This window comes from Melospiza melodia, chromosome 16 (genome assembly GCF_035770615.1).
Source record: "Melospiza melodia melodia isolate bMelMel2 chromosome 16, bMelMel2.pri, whole genome shotgun sequence".
Taxonomy (NCBI): domain Eukaryota; kingdom Metazoa; phylum Chordata; class Aves; order Passeriformes; family Passerellidae; genus Melospiza; species Melospiza melodia.
Genome location: NC_086209.1, coordinates 8,566,113 through 8,584,157, shown reverse-complemented (window position 1 = coordinate 8,584,157; position 18,045 = coordinate 8,566,113). Strand labels below are relative to the sequence as shown.

The 18,045-nt window shown below is 46.5% G+C and overlaps 1 long non-coding RNA gene across 2 annotated transcripts in view; it reads right to left on the bottom strand.

Moving 5' to 3' along the window:
• The window catches only part of LOC134425684 (uncharacterized), a 48,312-nt gene that overhangs the window by 17,056 nt on the left and 13,211 nt on the right, over positions 1 to 18,045 (bottom strand). Inside the window, exons 3-4 of one of the 2 annotated variants that reach the window (XR_010029747.1) lie at positions 17,341 to 17,498; positions 6,247 to 6,395 (exon numbers count right to left, since the gene is read on the bottom strand). This is a non-coding gene — a long non-coding RNA (uncharacterized LOC134425684). The remainder of the gene's footprint in view (positions 1 to 6,246; positions 6,396 to 17,340; positions 17,499 to 18,045) is intronic. The other variant, XR_010029748.1, reaches the window with a different exon arrangement.

Here is an 18,045-nt window from a genome sequence, read left to right as displayed (position 1 = left end):
TTACAGAATAACTAAAAAATAATCCAAATATGTTTTATTACATGTAAAAGCCAACAGTTATTAATATGAGCAGGTATGATATGCCTTTCAAGGCAAAGCTGATCTTAATTTTTTTTCCAAATCCAAAAATGTATTTAATTTTTTCTGGATCCATGTGGAAACCAATGTGATGTAGTCCTTCCTATTTATGTTCCTAGGTTCAACTTCCACTACTATAATATTAATGTAAGTTGCTACTCAGCCAGGGCCAAGATTTAAGATGTTATTGTGCTCTCCTCAGGATGCTAATTCTTCCCTGAGTGCTCTTGCTGAGTACTGCACAAATCAGGTGGTTAATCACACCTCAGTTAACAGGTCTCAGAGCTCCTAAGGATGCAGCCACTTTTTTGTTGTTTTTTGCTCTCATTCCTGTGCTCTTTTTTTTATGGTTTAATGTAACATAGCAGAGTTGGAATGCGGGCTACTGCAGAGATAAACTCGGCAATTCACTGTTGGACATGCAGCTAGAGGGAGAACTACTGAAATCCAACATAATTAACCAGGGGCAATCTCTGGCATAAGATCTGAGACCAAAAGCCAATTCAGGATTTCAGAGAAGGAAGAAATATTTCTCTGACTAATGGGCACAACATTTGTCTGGGCTCTGAAAACATCTGAAGCCTTGTAAGATTTATATTCCAAAAGAAGTATCTGCTCCCAGGTTGTGGAGCAGAAGAGGGCAGAAGGTGAGTCTGTCCCTCTGGTGAGCTGTGCTGGCAGGGCAGGCCATGGGGCAGAGGGGGCCAGCAGCTCACTGACCCTTCATAGACTGCACCGTGTTTTTTAGTCAGAACATCACTGACATCAGTATTTCCCTGCTGCCCTTAGATAGATAAATAAAACTGTACCTTGCATTATTTTTCTTGGGGTTTTTTTTGCCATCTCTTAGCTGAATTTTTTTTGTTGCTGTACAGTGAAACTTTCTGCTTTCTTTCAGTTGCTTCAAAATTGAATTACTTAAACCAGGGAAATGTTTTTGCTTCTCTGTTAAATAATTGGTTGTCTTTGAACCGTGAGGCGATGCAGGAATGCCCTGTGGGGAGCAGCAAGAGAGGACAGATCAGATGAAGGCAACAGGTTGTAGTTTTGAGATTTTTTTTCCTGTGATTTGCCCACCATCCTTATCTAAGAGATAAGGACACTGGAGAGACCACAGCTCCAGTATCACGTGGGGTTGAGGGACTTTAATGTCACTACCCTTGGAAGTGTTCAAAAAACATTTGGATTTGGCACTTTAGGACATGGTTGAGTGGTGAACATGGTGCTGGGTTGATGGTTGGACTTGATAAATTTAAAGATCTTTTCCAACTTTAATGATTCTGTGATAAGGAATGAGATCCCCTTGCTCCTCTAGCAGTACCTGCTGTGCATGCCTTTGTTTTATTTTGGGCTCTAGTTATCTGCTTTGGTTTTACCATTTGTGTTGGTGATGAGTGAAACAAATGTGTGATCATCGTGTTCAAATAAGCTGTCAGCAATTTAGCCCTGATTTAAAAATTCCTGCATTGCAAAACCAGGCTTTCACTGAACCAGCATCTCCTTCAGCTCTCAGAAACACAACCAGAAAGTGCCCAAACACAATGGCCCACAGAGAGCCCCTTTCCAGCCCAGTAAGGATGAGCATCACCCCCTTGCCCTAGAGCCAGGCATTTAAGCAGTTACTGAACTGCAAATAAAATCCATAATGGCTTTTCAAATGTTGCTCCAATTAGTGCTCAATTATCAACCCTCCTCTGGGAGGTCAGATCTTGTGTTTATTTAACTCATTCCTTCTGCAAGTCTTTGAATGGGCTGGCAGTCCGAGGTTAGTGGGAATTTTGATCTGAGAAAGGGAGGGAGCTGGAACAGGGGTGCCTGGGAGGGGGTGTCCCTCTGTGGCCACCAACCTCCTGGAGGGACTTGGAATCCTCTCCTAGGGAGCCCTGGCCAGGTCTGTCAGGTCCAGCCCTGGTGCCGCATCCAGGCACCACAGGATGGGGAAAGGGAGAAATTCCTCTTGTCTTTGCCTGCCTGAGCTGCCTTTTCTGAGAGCTGTGCAGGGCAGCCTCCCTCAGGCCAGTGCTGGCCTTGTCCCCTTGCTGAGGGTGCTGGCCATGCCCCTTGCTGAGGGTGCTGGCCTTGTCCCCTTGCTGAGGGTGCTGGCCATGCCCCTTGCTGAGGGTGCTGGCCGTGTCCCCTTGCTGAGGGTGCTGGCCGTGTCCCCTTGCTGAGGGTGCTGGCCATGCCCCTTGCTGAGGGTGCTGGCCGTGTCCCCTTGCTGAGGGTGCTGGCCATGCCCCTTGCTGAGGGTGCTGGCCATGCCCCTTGCTGAGGGTGCTGGCCGTGTCCCCTTGCTGAGGGTGCTGGCCGTGTCTCTTCCTGAGGGTGCTGGCCATGTCCCCTTGCTGAGGGTGCTGGCCGTGTCCCCTTGCTGAGGGTGCTGGCCATGTCCCCTTGCTGAGGGTGCTGGCCGTGTCCCCTTGCTGAGGGTGCTGGCCGTGTCCCCTTGCTGAGGGTGCTGGCCGTGTCTCTTCCTGAGGGTGCTGGCCGTGTCCCTTCCTGAGGGTGCTGGCCGTGTCCCCTTGCTGAGGGTGCTGGCCATGTCCCTTTCCTGAGGGTGCTGGCCGTGTCCCTTTCCTGAGGGTGCTGGCCGTGTCCCTTGCCTGGCCGTGTCCCTTGCTGAGGGTGCTGGCTGTGTCCCTTGCTGAGGGTGCTGGCCTTGTCCCTTTCCTGAGGGTGCTGGCCATGTCCCTTCCTGAGGGTGTGGAAGAGGGTTCTCATGGTCTGCACTTACCCATTCTCACACCTCCTGATCCTCTGCCAGACTCTTCCCCTCCTGGCACCTCTGGAGCTGCTGTGATTCACAGCCAAAGGCAGCGGCTCATCTCCTGGGGTGTCAGCAGAGCAGCCCATGCCTGGGGGACATTCCTTTTGAGAAATATTCTTGAGTTCACAGCAGAAGTGAAGGAGCTGCAATGCTGTATTAAGCTTCTTGCACCTACCATCAATTCACATTAGATGTAGTCAAGCTATTGACTTAAAACCTCAGTTCCCCTCTTATGAAAGAATGAAGCTGGAATTGGAAGAGGAAAACAAATTTGCATTTCCATGAGTCAGTGCCTTTGATTTTTTGGCGTGCAGATGAAAATTGAGAGGAATGCAGTGCAATAAACCAGGAGAGGAAAGAGCCCAGTCCTGAAGTTGTCACCAGGAAAACCTCAGGCACAAGTTGTGCAGCCTCTACAAATCTGCTGTTACCTCTCCAGTGTGAGGCAATTCAAAACAACCCATGAAAAGACTTCAATATGATGACACAGAATTAAAAACAAGTCAGAAAGACTGAGCTAGCTGAGGAAAGAGCTCAGCTGTTCCTGCTGTTGGTGTGTGCCCAGCACCCTGCTCCTGGCAGGGACTCTGCCTGCTCCCTGCCTGGCCTGGCCCTGCTGGGATCCTCAGAGCTCTGAGATGATGGAGTTTCCATGGATGGCAGGACCTTAATCCTTATTCCTCTTTTCTCCAGAATGTGGGAAGTTTTAGTAGTTGTGGCAGCATCTGGGGAATTAATCTTTGGGGAATTATCACCCTGTAGCTCTTGCATTAAATGTTCTTGCATTAAATGTTGCAAAGTCCACCAGAGCTACCCATTCACCTCAAGAGATTACTCCTTAAAAAACCCCTTTAAACTGCATTCCTGTTTTATGTTACACCTCTATTGATGTAGCTAAAGTGTCTGCAGAATAACTGCTATCATTATTCCGCATACTGGTTATAGAACTTTATATTTGCTTAATATAAAACTGAAAAATGTTCCAAGAAGAGCTAAGTGGAGATATGTCTCCCAGCAAACTGAGGTGTGACGAAGATTTATTCAAATTGTATAAAGAAATAAAGTCAAGAAAGTAATCAAAAGCATATTTAGTGGACTCTCAGATGATTTAACGAACATGTTCACAGAGCCAAACCTCTGTATCTGTCTTTTTACTGGTTCATTAATTTCTCTTGGCATGAACTAATTTAAAAACATCTAGATGACCTTGACATTTGAGAAAAGTGGATTCTGACAATTCCTTCATTTATATCAGGAAAAGCTTATTTGTCAGGAAGCAGTTTGAAACAGGGATTCAAATACTGTTGCTTTTTCCCCATCTAGAACTAGGATTACAGAATAAAAGCATTACTGTCCTCTTACAGCACATGCTGTACCAAAAAACCAATTAAATTGCTGTGAATTAAAAGAACATTTAATGCAAGAGATTCAAATGGATTAATTTTATTTACTTGCAATGACTTGTTAACTCAGAACTACTTCAATATGAAACTTCACAGTCAGACACAGCACTGACTAAAGAACTCTGAAGTGCATGAGCAACTACTGTTCACTTACAAGCAGGCTCAGAACCTCTCACCTGAATTAATAAGAATGTTGATTGTACCCTGTGCTTGTGACTTACTGAAGTGGTATAATGCTCATTCCTTTCCTTGGCTGAATGACACTTGCTGCTGTTACAACTTGATCTCTCTGTTAAAATTTGAGCTCTCTTTTCACCCACAGTGCAATAAAAATCCACCAGAAATTATGAACTTGAATTAAACCAATTTAACCCAGCCTTGCTCACCCCATTCTTGACATGCATAATCTGCAAATGCTCAGCAGATGAAGCTTCATGAGAATGAATCCAAGCAAAAATTGTGCTTGAATCCATCTCATATTCAATTTTGCCCTAGATCAAACCCTACCTCACAGAAAACAGAATATTGGGCAGCCTTGAGCAATGCTTAGTAACATTCTTCATGCTTAGGACTTAATGCAGGACAACCTCCCTACCAACAAAAGTGAGTTTTAAAGTGTTTCACAAAATTAGGACCTAAATCCTTCAGCTGCTCAGTTTCTGCTCTCATCACTTCACAGACCTGTCTGATCATCATTCCTTAAATCATCTTGGATTAGTTATATTACTTTGATAATATAAAATTATCTTCTATTAGTTTCTCATAAATATAAATTGCATTAAAAAGCCAACCCCTTCATTTCACTTAAGGTTCCCCTGTGATAGCATTACCCTTCCCCATCTCATAATTTACAAAAATCCAGACACTTACGAGCAAGAAAATTAATAATTAAGGATATAATAAATCATATATGCCAACTTAATAAACACATTAAAAACTAGAAAGCACATTTCATCTCAGTAACAACCCAATTAAAATTTCAAGGGCAGTTTATGGTTGGAAGTGGCATTATTTCTACTCCAGAGTGTGAGTTACCCATGGCTGGGTGGCTGCATGGCCCCATCCAGCCTGGACACTCAGGGGCTTTTCCCCCTTGCCTCAAGGGGATGCAGAGAAAATGCAGGTGATGTGCAGGGAGTGAGAGGGGACAGTGGGGCTTGGTGCCTTTCTTGATGGCAGCATCTCCACCAGGGCCCTGTGGCAGCTGCCACAGCCCCCAGCTGGCTGTAGGTGAGTCTTGGGGCAGATTTGGGCACAGAGGAGATTTGGGGCGGATTTGGGCACAGAGGAGTCTTGGGGCAGATTTGGGCACAGAGGAGATTTGGGGCGGATTTGGGCACAGAGGAGTCTCGGGGCAGATTTGGGCACAGAGGAGATTTGGAGCAGATTTGGGCACAGAGGAGATTTGGGGCGGATTTGGGCACAGAGGAGTCTTGGAGCAGATTTGGGCACAGAGGAGTCTCAGGGCAGATTTGGGCACAGAGAAGATTCGGGGCAGATTTGGACACAGAGGAGTCCTGGAGCAGATCTGGGCACAGAGGAGTCCTGGAGCAGATCTGGGCACAGAGGAGTCCTGGAGCAGATCTGGGCACAGAGGAGTCCTGGAGCAGATCTGGGCACAGAGGAGTCCTGGAGCAGATCTGGGCACAGAGGACTAGGCAAGGACAGAGCAGGGCAGGCTGGTTTGGGGCACAGAGCTCATTTCCCTTTCCAGGGAGACACAGCAGCTTTCCCAAGCAGTGGGAGATAAAAGCCTGGTAAGCTTACAAAAGGTCTGGGGCACTGTGAAGAGGAGAAGTGTCTCGGTTTGGAGACAAATCAGGAGGAAACTCCCTGAAAGGGTGTCTCCTCTAAAGAAAGGTAGGTTTCAGCAGCATCTCCCCCACAGTTTCGAAAATAATTTCTTGGAGGAAAGTAAAAAACCCAGATTATTTAACAAGCAGAGTGCACATAGGAACAGAAAATTGAAAAAAAAAAAAATAATCTTAGATAACAAACCTCATTGTGGAGAAAGCTGGTGGACTTTTGGAGTGCTGCTGGGCTTCTCCTGAGGTCCAGAGCCAGGATGCAGCGTGGGGCTCCCAGTGATGGTCTGGTGTTCTGTACCAGAGCAAAGCTGAATAGTTCCAGAAGAAGAAGCCACAGTCCTGGGAAAAACTTCTTGCCTCAGCTAAAGAACAAGAAGCCAACTAAAAGCAAAGATGTACCCCCCCTCTGTCTGTGCTAGACAACCCAGCTCAGAGAGAACCAGGGGAGTCTGTAGGAACTGAACACAAATCTGGCACTGAGGAATTCCCCTGGCTGCCCCCTCTTTGAGCTTAAAGTTTCAGGACCCCTGTCTGAGCACAAAGCAGACAATGGGGGATACAGCATGATAAAGTCACCCCAAGACAAGATGGAATATTGCATTTGAAAGGCCACCAGAAACTGTTTTGAATGTACTGCAGTCCCTCATAAAGCTCATTGCTATTTTTGGACAAAAAATATGTTTCAGACCCTTAGAAGCAAAAATAGTGGCTAAAGAAGCTCCATTTTTTATTTGAGCTATTCCTAGAACTGCAAAACATATAAACTTACCCAGACAAAGCTTTAGGAACTATCATTGACTAACACTTTTTAGGTTTAGCTGAGTTTAATTAAGTCAGATGACTGGTCATTCTCTGAGAGCAGGGAAGCAGGAATTCACAGGAGACCCCTCTGGTCTGAACACCCTGTATGAGTTACAGGACTGCAACACACTCACCCCACAGACAAGTGAAAACACTCCTGCACACTGTGACACCAACTCTGCTGCAATGAACTGCACAGTTCCTCTCATAACCTGGGAGAGATCTGCACTTTAACGAGGTGCTGGGGCAGAAAGGCTCCCTCAGGCCAGCTTTGAATCCCCAACTGGGATTCATCCTGACTGTTGAGCACTTATGGACTCAGAGGCAGCTGACATAAATATGACTAAAAATAAGCTGTCTTTTTTTCTCTCTGAGCCAAAAACACGGTTCCTGTTAGTCCCTGTGGGATCAGGATCTGGACAACACAGCCAATATCTCTGTACCAGTCCAATGTCCTGCAAAAAGGAAGAGAACAGTAGGAAATCTCTACAGGCTCCAAAAGTTAGATTCATGCAACTGACTTCTTTGTCACTGCCATAATAAATTACAGACTACATTCTCCTTGCACTGATGAAGAGGATTTCTTTTTTAATTTATTACTTCTGGACATTTTTATTTTACTGTAACAAATCACTCCAAGGCAGGCATGGTGAGGACAATCTGCTGGGCAATTTCTGCCTTTCACAGGACTGTTTGGGAAAGGTTTGCACAAGAGTTTCCAGTTTAGCATGATCAAGCATTCAGATCAAATTTAAAGATGAATTGTTTTGATATCACACTTAAGCCTTTTGAAGGAAGTTTGCTATAAAAAGATTGACTGATCTGATCACACCTAGGCAGCACCACCGTGTTCCCACTTAGCAGTACAGGTACAGTTCCAGTAGGCACAAGAAGGGATAGAAAATTAAATTTATGGGATAAACCTTGCTTTGTTACCTCAGTTCTCACCATGACAACCCTCCCTCCCAAGGCCCCCTTTGGAAAGGAACCTTGGCCATATATGTGTGCCAGGGTCTACTCCCTATCTCAGAAACATTATTCTGGAAAACCCAAACAAAAAAGCCCAAAGAAAGTCAGATGGGAGCCCCACCTGATTGCACAGTCAGCCATCCTCAGCAGAATCTCCTGTGACACATTCATCTCCCATAAGCCCCTCTCATAAGGAGATGGAAAATGAGAAAGAGAGCCAAGTGTGGCTCTGACAGTGCAGGAGCTTATTAGAAATGATGGGGAGGTTACAAGGAAAAACACCTTATTAAAAAGAAAGGACAAGTCCTTTTGGGAGCCTGGCACTGCTCCTAATTCATCAGCACATTTCCTCTCTCTAAAGCAAAGCTTCCCCAGCACTCCTCAATGGGACACAGTGAGCAGTGATGGCAAAACCTGCTGGACTCATTGCCTGAAGGTGGGGATGAGTCTCATCCTGAGGCTGGCACTGCAAGGGCCATTGGTGAATGAATCTCTGGGTGAACTGCAGCCTGACCTAGGAGACAGCTGCCCCAGGGACCATGGCAGCAGCACACAGTGACAGAGGGGTGGGAAGGTCCCTGTGCCCTGTCCTCACTGAGTGTGGCTGGGGAAGAACTGAGTCCAAACCCTCAGGCAGCCCCAGCAGCAGAAATGGGACATGCACAGCATCATGGCAGGCTGGAGGAAAAGTGCATAAACTGATTAATAAAGTGCATAAAGTCATTGATACTTCTCCACAGACAGGGCTTGGATTGCTAACATGATCTCCAGAGCATTTTTGAGATGAGTCAAAGTACCTTACACGTGAGCAGGGTGAGAAAGAGGAATGTTCCTCAGCACCAAGCCAAGCCTGTCTATGCCTGGCTGCTGATCCCTTCCTCCTACCATCCCTCCATGCCTGGGATGCCCACATTGCTGATGGCAATCCTCACACTTTCCAAATGAGACCCAGCCAAGCACATTTCCACTGCCTGGCTACCAGTGAGGGCTCACTCTTCAGCCTTCATGGCCAAAATCCAACAATCCTGCCAAGCAATTTCTCACTTCCCAGAAATTTCAAAGCACTTCAATTAAATTCTGCAAAAAACTGCCTTGGAAATCCCTTGTGGTACCCTTGAACAGGATCACTTTTAAAGGGCTGCTATTTTATCTCCTCATTTGCCTGCATTTTTGCAACCCTGAGCTGGGCACCTTCATTCAACATCTGCTTCCAGCTAGATCTGGAATGGAGCAGCAGCCCAACAATTCAGCAGGGCTCTTGATTACTGCTGCTGGTGCTGTAACACCTCAACCATTTCATCAGCTGCTTTTTGATAGTTGCTTTTCAATAACTTTTATCTTTTCCTCCTAAATCTACACTGGGTTTTATTATTTCTTTCTAGTCTCATAATCTGCCACAGGCTAAACACCTTCCACTCAGAATCAGGCTGTAGATCACACAGCAGAGGTAGCAGCAGTTATCAGCTGATGCTCTTGATCAGCTGAACACTGCTCCAACATACGCTCTCTGACAGATTAGCCACCATAAATTCCAATCACTTGGAATTACAATGCTGTGAAGTTGGCCTTGAGCTGTGGCTGTGCCCTGGGAGGGGATGGCTCAAAGCACTGTTTGACTGCTGCTCATGTTTCAGGAGGGCCTTTTGGAAACACAGGAATTACAGCCTTTATCTAAACTCAGAGATGCAATTTCCCAGGTAGGGAGGGCAGGGGCAGGGAGAGGATTTTCCATATAAAATGCAGATTAGGCATGTCATGCAAGCTCAGCACAAAGCCCTGTGGTGCCAACCAGTCCTGTGGCACACACCAGCAGAGGGATTGAGAGTTTTGTCTCATCCAGCCACAAGATTCAAGCCTGTTCCAAAACTAATTTACACCTTTTAATCAAAAGAAGAAGCTCCATTTCATTCAGTCCTTGCCTGAACCACTGCAGTAATTTAACACACCGGGTTTTTCAAAAAAAACAAATCATACATTCCAATTAAAGGGTACTTGGGATGGTTCCAGGGGCTTCTGTTGGGTGCTGCTCAGGTAAGGAATGTCTGTCAATACCAGAATAACATTGATCCTGAAGCCCCAGAACACAACAGTTGGGTCCCTGCCCAGGAACCAGGAGCTGACCTTCCCACAGCATCACTGCCAACAGGATCCTGAGAAGATCCATAGGTGTAGGCTGTGCAAATATTTCCAGCCCCTGTGCAGCTGCCAGAAGCAGCATTAGTCACCCTCTGGTTAAATTACAATATTGTTTTACCTCACAGTACTGTTTGAGAGCTCACAGGAACCTTTGGCAGATGGCCACTTTGCATTTCTTCAGTGTCCCAAAAATGAAATCCGCCTGTTTGCTCTTGCTGCAGGCATAATCTCAGCACTTTTAATCTCTGTTCTTCTCTCTGGCATTTACATAAACACACTTTCAAAAACAGTAGGAAGCACTATAACTTCAAGAATATAGAGACCAGGAAACCTCTAAGGAGCCTATATCACATTATTAACTGCTACATAAACCTTACATGGCTCTCAAGTTACCTGAAAACATCTTAAAACCTGGAGTCCTTTATGAAGTGTGCTCTGTCTTTTACTGACTGTGCCCCAGCCAGCTGGATTACTGGGCCTTTCCCAGCCCAATAATCCTTCTGCCAGGGAATTCCCTTTCTGCCAGAAACACCTCCTGGCAAGGGAAAGCAGAGCAATGGGATGCTTGGTGGCCCAGCAGGAGATGTCCAGGAGCAGCCCTGGGACAAGCAGGGTTCCATCACTCCTCTGGGACACCTTGAACTCAGCCCCTGAGATAAGAGGTTGATCTTTCAGGCTTCCCTGGAGCTGCAGAGAGACAAGATTCCAGACTTGAGAGTAACTGGAAGTGAGTCATTAGTCAAGTCTATAAAATGTCAGAATGCCCCAAACCATCTTCAACAACAAAGGGCAAAAGAAAGCCCATTTCTGCAGAACAGCTGTGATTTTTATCTCACTTCTCTCTGCATGTGCTTGGTCCAAGGGAAAATGTGGCAATCCTAGCACAGTATTGCTTGGTTTAGCATGTATAACAGATTTCTAGTGCAAATGGGGCTTAGAGAAGATTCAAGGAGACCCAAGAAAAACATGCTCATAAGGCAGGGAAGGGCAGAAAGAGGAGCAGAGCAGTGTGGGACACTGTGCTCATGTCCTGGGACATCTAGATGAGAGGCTCACCAGGAAGGGCTCCTGGTGCTGGGATGGTGCCCATGGTGGTGCCTGTGCAGGCACTGGCAGGGCTCCAGCTGTGCTGGGGGATCCTGGACCACATACAGCAGAGGTCCCTAAAGTTTATAAAACCTAATAAAAACCTTAAAACCTTATAAATAATAAATAATAAGAAATAATTAATATAATAGATGATTATAGAACACAACATAACATAATATGTATAGTATTATGTATAGTATATATTATATATTAATATATACTATAGTATATATAGTATAGTATATATTATATATTAATATAATATATTATATATCATATATATAATTATATAGTAATAATATAATGTATGATAACATATTGTATAATACGTAACATAATATATAATTTTATATATAATAGATATAATTTTATATATTATGTGTTATATATTATATACAATATATATAATATATAATATATATTTTATATAATAATATAACTATATAATTAATGTCATATAGTTATATAATATTATATAATTGAATAAAAAATAATAAAACCTATAAAACCTTATAAAGTTTATAAACCCTAAAGCTTATACCAGTTTGTGTGACCTGTTCCTGGGGTGGAAGCTCAGTTTCAGGGAGTGTGTTCTGGCTTTGCTGAAGCATTCCCCACAAGGTAGCAGAGCTGTTCATCTCCTCTGCTGGCCCCTGCAGATGCTGCATCTCCTGGTGAGCAGGGGCTGCTTGCAGGCACCCTGTGCCAGTCTCAGACCTGCAGCCCCTGCTGCACTCCTGTGGCAGGGCAATGACAGGCTGCTTGCTTTCTGCAGGATTTCAGTTCAGTTCTGGTACCAGGCACCAAACCAAGGGGGCTCCAACCCTGCAGCCACGCTGGGACTGACTGCCAGCTGCACAGGTGCGTTTGCAGTAAATACAGAAGTGTGGCCCCATCTCGATGACGTGCTACTTTCCATATTTGACTTGTTTTAGGAAAACAGGATGAGGCAAAACAAGGATTTGCCAGATGAAAACCCGTGCCTTTCTTCATCCTGCCTGTTCTTTTGGTTGCTGCCGTGGCCCTGCCTCGGTCAGTTCCTGATGTGGCTCTTTCCCAGCCTCTCCCTCTCCCCACAGCTCACCCTCTCTCTGCCCCACACTCACCTGCTGCCAGTCTCAAATCCCTGATAAAGTCAAATTCTTCTGAGTCTGCCTACAAGTGCTGAGCAGAGAGGCCCTGGGGAGGGCAGTGCTTTCAGGTATTTGTTTGAAGCAGATCCAAACCAGAGGGAGATTTAAATTCAGACCTTGTGTGCCCCAGAGGCACCACAGGGTTTCCAGCCAGCATGGGACAGTGTCACTGTGTCTCCTGCTCTTCCATCGAGCCCTCCACTATTTGGAGTGGAGGAAAAAGCATTTTCTAAGAGAAAGAATATGGATATGCTGGTTTAGCAAAGCTCCTGTGCTCTGGCAGGGAGCCTGTGTCTTCACCCCCTTCCTTGGAGGTTTTACCAGGGCTGAGTGGAAAAGAATTTTCCAATCATATTGCATTTGAGACTTGGAAAATGTTCTATATTCCAGCACCAAAGACAATCAAAAACTTCTGTGAACTGAAATGTCAAGAATCCTCTTGCAGATTGGGACTGAATCATTCAAACTGGAGTCCTAAAAATTATTGAACATTTTGACTTTGACCTTGAAATTATTCCTTTTTTTACTTCAAAATTCAAAACATTATTATTTCCATTATTTCAGAACAATTCTTTTTAATTTAAAGAGCTTCCATTTTCCCCACCCACTGTCCCAACATCTGAATGATAAAGAAATTTAGGAAATGCCAATAATCCTAATAGCTCACAAGTTTTATTTTTAGTTCACAGAGATTAAACATCCTTCACCTTAATAAATATTCTATGTTTTACTTCAGTTCATATATTTTCCTCTCTTAGTGAATAACAGACCTCTCAGAAATCAACACATCTTGTTAGGAAAAAGACAAAATGCCTATTAAATTATCAAGTGCATTTCTCATCAGAGTGCAGCCATCATTCTCAGCAAAGAAGCACTGTAGCTTAATTGGCTTTCTAGAAAAAGCACTGTTTAGGCAGATGGTACTGAGAATCATCTGAGTGTCATTCTTTAAATTGCCTTGGTGAAGTGGTGGGGACCTTTGGGAGACAGGAGAAGGCAGGAGTGGGCACTGCAGCTCGGGGCACACATCCCCCTCTGGCCACTGTGGGGGCACTGGCAACACAGCCCGGTTGGTTCCCCTGGCACCACACCATGATTGGTTCTCCTGGCACCACACCCAATCTGATCTCCTGGCACCACACCCAGATTGGTTCCCTAGCACCACACCCAGACTGACCGCCTGGCACCACATCCAAATGGATCCCCTGGCACCACACCCAGTCTGATTCCCTGGCACCACACCCAGATGGATCCCCTGGCACCACGCCCAGATGGATCCCCCCGGCACCACGCCCAGATGGATCCCCTGGCACCACGCCCAGATGGATCCCCCTGGCACCACACCCAGATGGATCCCCCTGGCACCACGCCCAGATGGATCCCCCTGGCACCACGCCCAGATGGATCCCCCTGGCACCACACCCAGTCTGATCCCCTGGCACCACGCCCAGACAGATCCCACCCGGGCACCACGCCCAGACAGATCCCCCCTGGCACCACGCCCAGATGGATCCCCCTGGCACCACGCCCAGATGGATCCCCCTGGCACCACACCCAGATTGATCCCCCTGGCACCACGCCCAGACAGATCCCCCCTGGCACCACGCCCAGACAGATCCCCCCTGGCACCACGCCCAGATTGATCCCCCTGGCACCACGCCCAGATGGGTTCCCCCGGCACAGCCCCTGGCACAGCTGGCTGTAGGTCACTGCTTTGGGCAGGGGGTGTCACTTTGTGCCTGAGCTCAGTGCCCACAGAGTGGCACACACACAGCTGGGCACAGAGCAGGGACTGCTGGGGGTGATGCAGGGGCAGGCAGGGCTTTGATTAAAAATGGTTGGTGAACCTTTCCAGAAAAGAGAGACAGTCCTGGAAATAAATACACTTCCATTCAGCTATGAAATAATCTGTGAAAATAGGAGCCTGTGGGTCCAAGGTGGTACAGAGCTGGCAAGCTGTAACTGAGCCAGGTGAGCACCCTGAGCACCTGCATGTCCAGCTTGGAGCACTCAGGAGTTTGGGTGTTAGGGCAGGGACAGTGTCCCCTTGAGGATGCAGGGTGTCCCTCTGTCACCATGCAGAAATATCAGAAGCGTTTCCCAGCAAAGAACAACCTCTTTACTGCTTGTTCACCTCAAAGCTGAACATGCTGCAGAGGTAAATTAAGCTTCAAAGCAGTAGAGTTAAAATAGAAATCTATAAAATACTGAACTTTTCAAAGCCCACTCCTAAAGTGAATATCAATACTCTGCTCATTAACAGGCTTCTATAAAAAACAAAGTAATTTTGCTTAAATTCTTCTGAATTTCATTGTCATTATTTTGTTTCTGCATTCAAATTATATATTAAGTAAAAATAAAAATAAATCCTGAACAGTTTTAGCCTTGTGACCTTTGGAGAAATGCTGATATTGGTGATCATCTCCAGAACGTTTTTCTATCATTAAAAAAATGGAAAATGTTCCTTCAAGTTACAAATCTATTAAGAAGCTTTTCAGAGCAGGAAAGATGCCTACCTATAAATGATTTAGACTTAGTCTTGCTGGGAAATTGAGCAGCAGAATCAATGGCAAGCACAGAGGAGCAAGAACATTTCAGGGTCACAGGCCATCCTGCCCTTTTCCAGCCATGTTTCAGTGCTGAAGCTGCCAGCAGAGCTGTCAAACAGCTAAGCACATTGCTCAGGACTGTCTCCCTGCAAAGCAGAGAGGAAATCCTGTAAATGGGATTTTAAGAGCATTTTGGAGTCAGACTGCAGCTGCTGAAGCATTTTTCTGGCAGCGTGACAGCTCCAGTGAGGAGATGCCCCCAGCCAGCACAGGGGCTAAGCTGGGAGCTGCTGCTGCAGGCCTGGCCACTGGGACAAGACAACTGGCTGCCAAACCACCCAAGAGCTTTTATGATGTGCCAAACAAAGCTTATAGAGCTGCTCAGGGAGCAGAATGGAGAGGAACCTGTAAAAACTTCACAAACCTTCCTTCCCAATGCAATCCCCAGCAGCTCTGGCTACTCTACAACAAGTCTGCTCAGGTGAAAGCCATGTGTGCCTTTGCAGTACAAAAGCTCAGCCTGCCTGGCTTGCAAGTTAAGGGCTCAGGACAGATAATTTCAGGATAGATGTGCCCTCAGTGTTAATATCTGGGAAACTGCAGCCAAGTCTGGTGGGTGGTGATGCCAAGGAGGAATAGCAGGGGCAAGGCAAGGCTGCCCTGGCTGGGTCCCATGGGCTCTGCTGGGATGGATGGACAGGGCTGTGCTCACAACACTGGGCCCTGCTGGGACAGAGGAACAGGACAGTGCACACAGCACTGGGCTCTGCTGGGATGGAGGAACAGCACTGGGCACACACCCTGCCCTGCAGGTGGAGGGTGCACCACGGCAGGGAAACACTTGCAGAAGCTTCCACCACTGAAAAAGCCTCTCTCCCTCACTCTGTAAATCTGCCTGGGCTGGGGTGGAAGACCAGAGGTGTCAAAGAGAAGCACAGAAGGTTCATGGCACTTTCCTCTTAAGCCAGCTTTGCCCTGACCACTGGGGAGGCTTGCAGTGACCATAGGCTCCTGGATGGAGACTGCAGGACCTGACACCCAGGCTGCTCTCCTCATCCCAGCCCCCAGCAGGTAGCACTTGCCAAGCAGGGCTTTCCTCAAGCAGGAGCTCTCCCATCTGTGACAGCAGTAACAAAACACAGGAGAAGCACCATCTGTTCATCTCATGGGTACCAGTGCTATCAATCCTCACCACAGCAGCTACAGACTTTAATAAACACATAGAAATCATTTTTTCTAAACATGGGGAATTGGCCTAACCACAGAATTGCTATGCCAGCAGGGTTTATTGTTGTTTACATTGCACCAACAGCCTGCCTTTGTAACAAACACCCCAGGCTGGCATAACAGTGGTGAGTCCTGTAACAAATGCTTGGTGCTGGGGTGCCCATTCCTCACTCTGTGCCCAGGGAAAGTGGGAGTGTGGGATGTGGTGGAGGTGGCTCCTGCCCCGAACATTCCCAGCAGCAGCCTGGAGAGGAGACATCTCTCTCCAGAACCCTTCCCCTGTGGCTGCACAGGCACAGCCTGGGGCTCACATGCACCCCATGTACGCCTGGCCCTGCATGCACAGCCTTCTCCAGCTCCACCCTCTTTCCTTGAGCCCAGAACTCCCATCACAGAGAATTTGGATTGTCTTCTAGTTTTACAGTTGTCACAATTGTCACAATACAGTCCGATCCCAAGCTCTCAGCATCCAGCTTCACAAGATCTGTCCTTATTTCTCTCTGGAGTTTCCACTCACTGATTTTTGACTCCCTGGCTGTAAGACAAGCACTGTTTTAATGCAGCTTTTCCTGGCAATAGTCATTTGCCCTAAGCAGGGATGTGGGATTAAGAACCTTGCCTTGCTTCCTGAAAGGAAAAAAAGCACACGCCAGAGGTGGACTTGGGTGGCATGAAGAACATCAGGCAGGTTGAGAACGCCACTTCCAAGCATTCCATAGCTCAGAGCAAGTGTGGAACATTACTGAAAGGAACTTTGGGTCCCAGCACCCAAAGCCAGCAGCCATGGGACCAGCTGTGCCTTCAGATGCTTTTATTTTCCTTGCTTTGCTAACAGATGGTCCCTTAGGCTCTCAAAATAAATAACATTTTGTTGCCTAAGCTACAAATGCTGGCATGAGCTTTCAGGTAAAAAGAAAATACCCATGTACAGGCCTGTGTTCTGAGGATGCTTTTAAAGACATTGGAATTACCAGGGAAAAGAAGGGCTCTAAGTGTCACCATTCCACTGACAGCAGCAGGGATTGCTGAATCAGGCTCTCCATCTGACAAATGCTGAGCAGGGCTTCAGGAGCACATGGGGCTGTGCCACCCAGCCTGCTCACTAATGACAGACCCAGCAGAGCAGTGTGTGGGCACTGCCTCATTGCTGTTTTAGTCAATAAACCCCACTGGGTGAAATTACCAGCATGTTTATTACAAATAATATTTGACAGGATGAAATTAGCACATAGATGCTCTTATGTTGGTTAATGAGCTCTGAAATCTAATCCTATAAATCATCAACAACTGCCAGCTGGTGACAGACAGATGAAAAGCAGAGAGGGTGGTTACAACACATCCACATCACTGCAGTGACAAGGGTGTTAAAGAGCAGCATACCTTTGTGCAGGACAGAATGACTGGGAGAAGCTGGGTGTGTGCTCAGGTTGTAGGATTTCCTTCCAAGCATCACCATGCTGGGGAGCTGGGGGCAGTTCAGGGCTCCTGAAGCAATCCAACCTTCCACTGTATCCAGGAGCAACTTGGTGGGCAGTCAGCTGTTGGGTGAGAAAGCCTTGGTCATGTTGTCCCTCCAACAAAGAAGGAGTTGCATCTGCTATGGTAGAACAGGCTACATCTGAGTTTGCAGATCAAATGGAAGGAGAAGTGTCTGTGTGCTGTCCAATCCTGGCTGGTAGCAGCCAAAATAAAGGCAAATCATGGCCAGTCTGAAACTGTTGAACATTTATAGGAAATGCATGCTCTAATTTGCAGTATTTAGCATCCAACAGAATCCCACATTCTCAGGATTTAGGAAGCAGTCAGGCTTTCTAAATGCACATGCGTTCTTATTCAAGGCCTATAGCAGACAGAACAAGAGTGAGTAAATTACTTTATTACTGCAATTCACATTTACTGTCCAGCATTTTTTATTTAGGAAGTAAATCTCATTGAAAGGCCACCTCAAGTAGGAGGAGGACAGGAAGCCAGAGTGTGTGTGAGGCACCAGAAGCACTCCCACCCCCTGTGCACAGCTGAGGCACAGCTGCAAGCACATCCCTGCACTCAGCTCTCAGAGCTGGGCTTGTTTATGGGCACCCACAG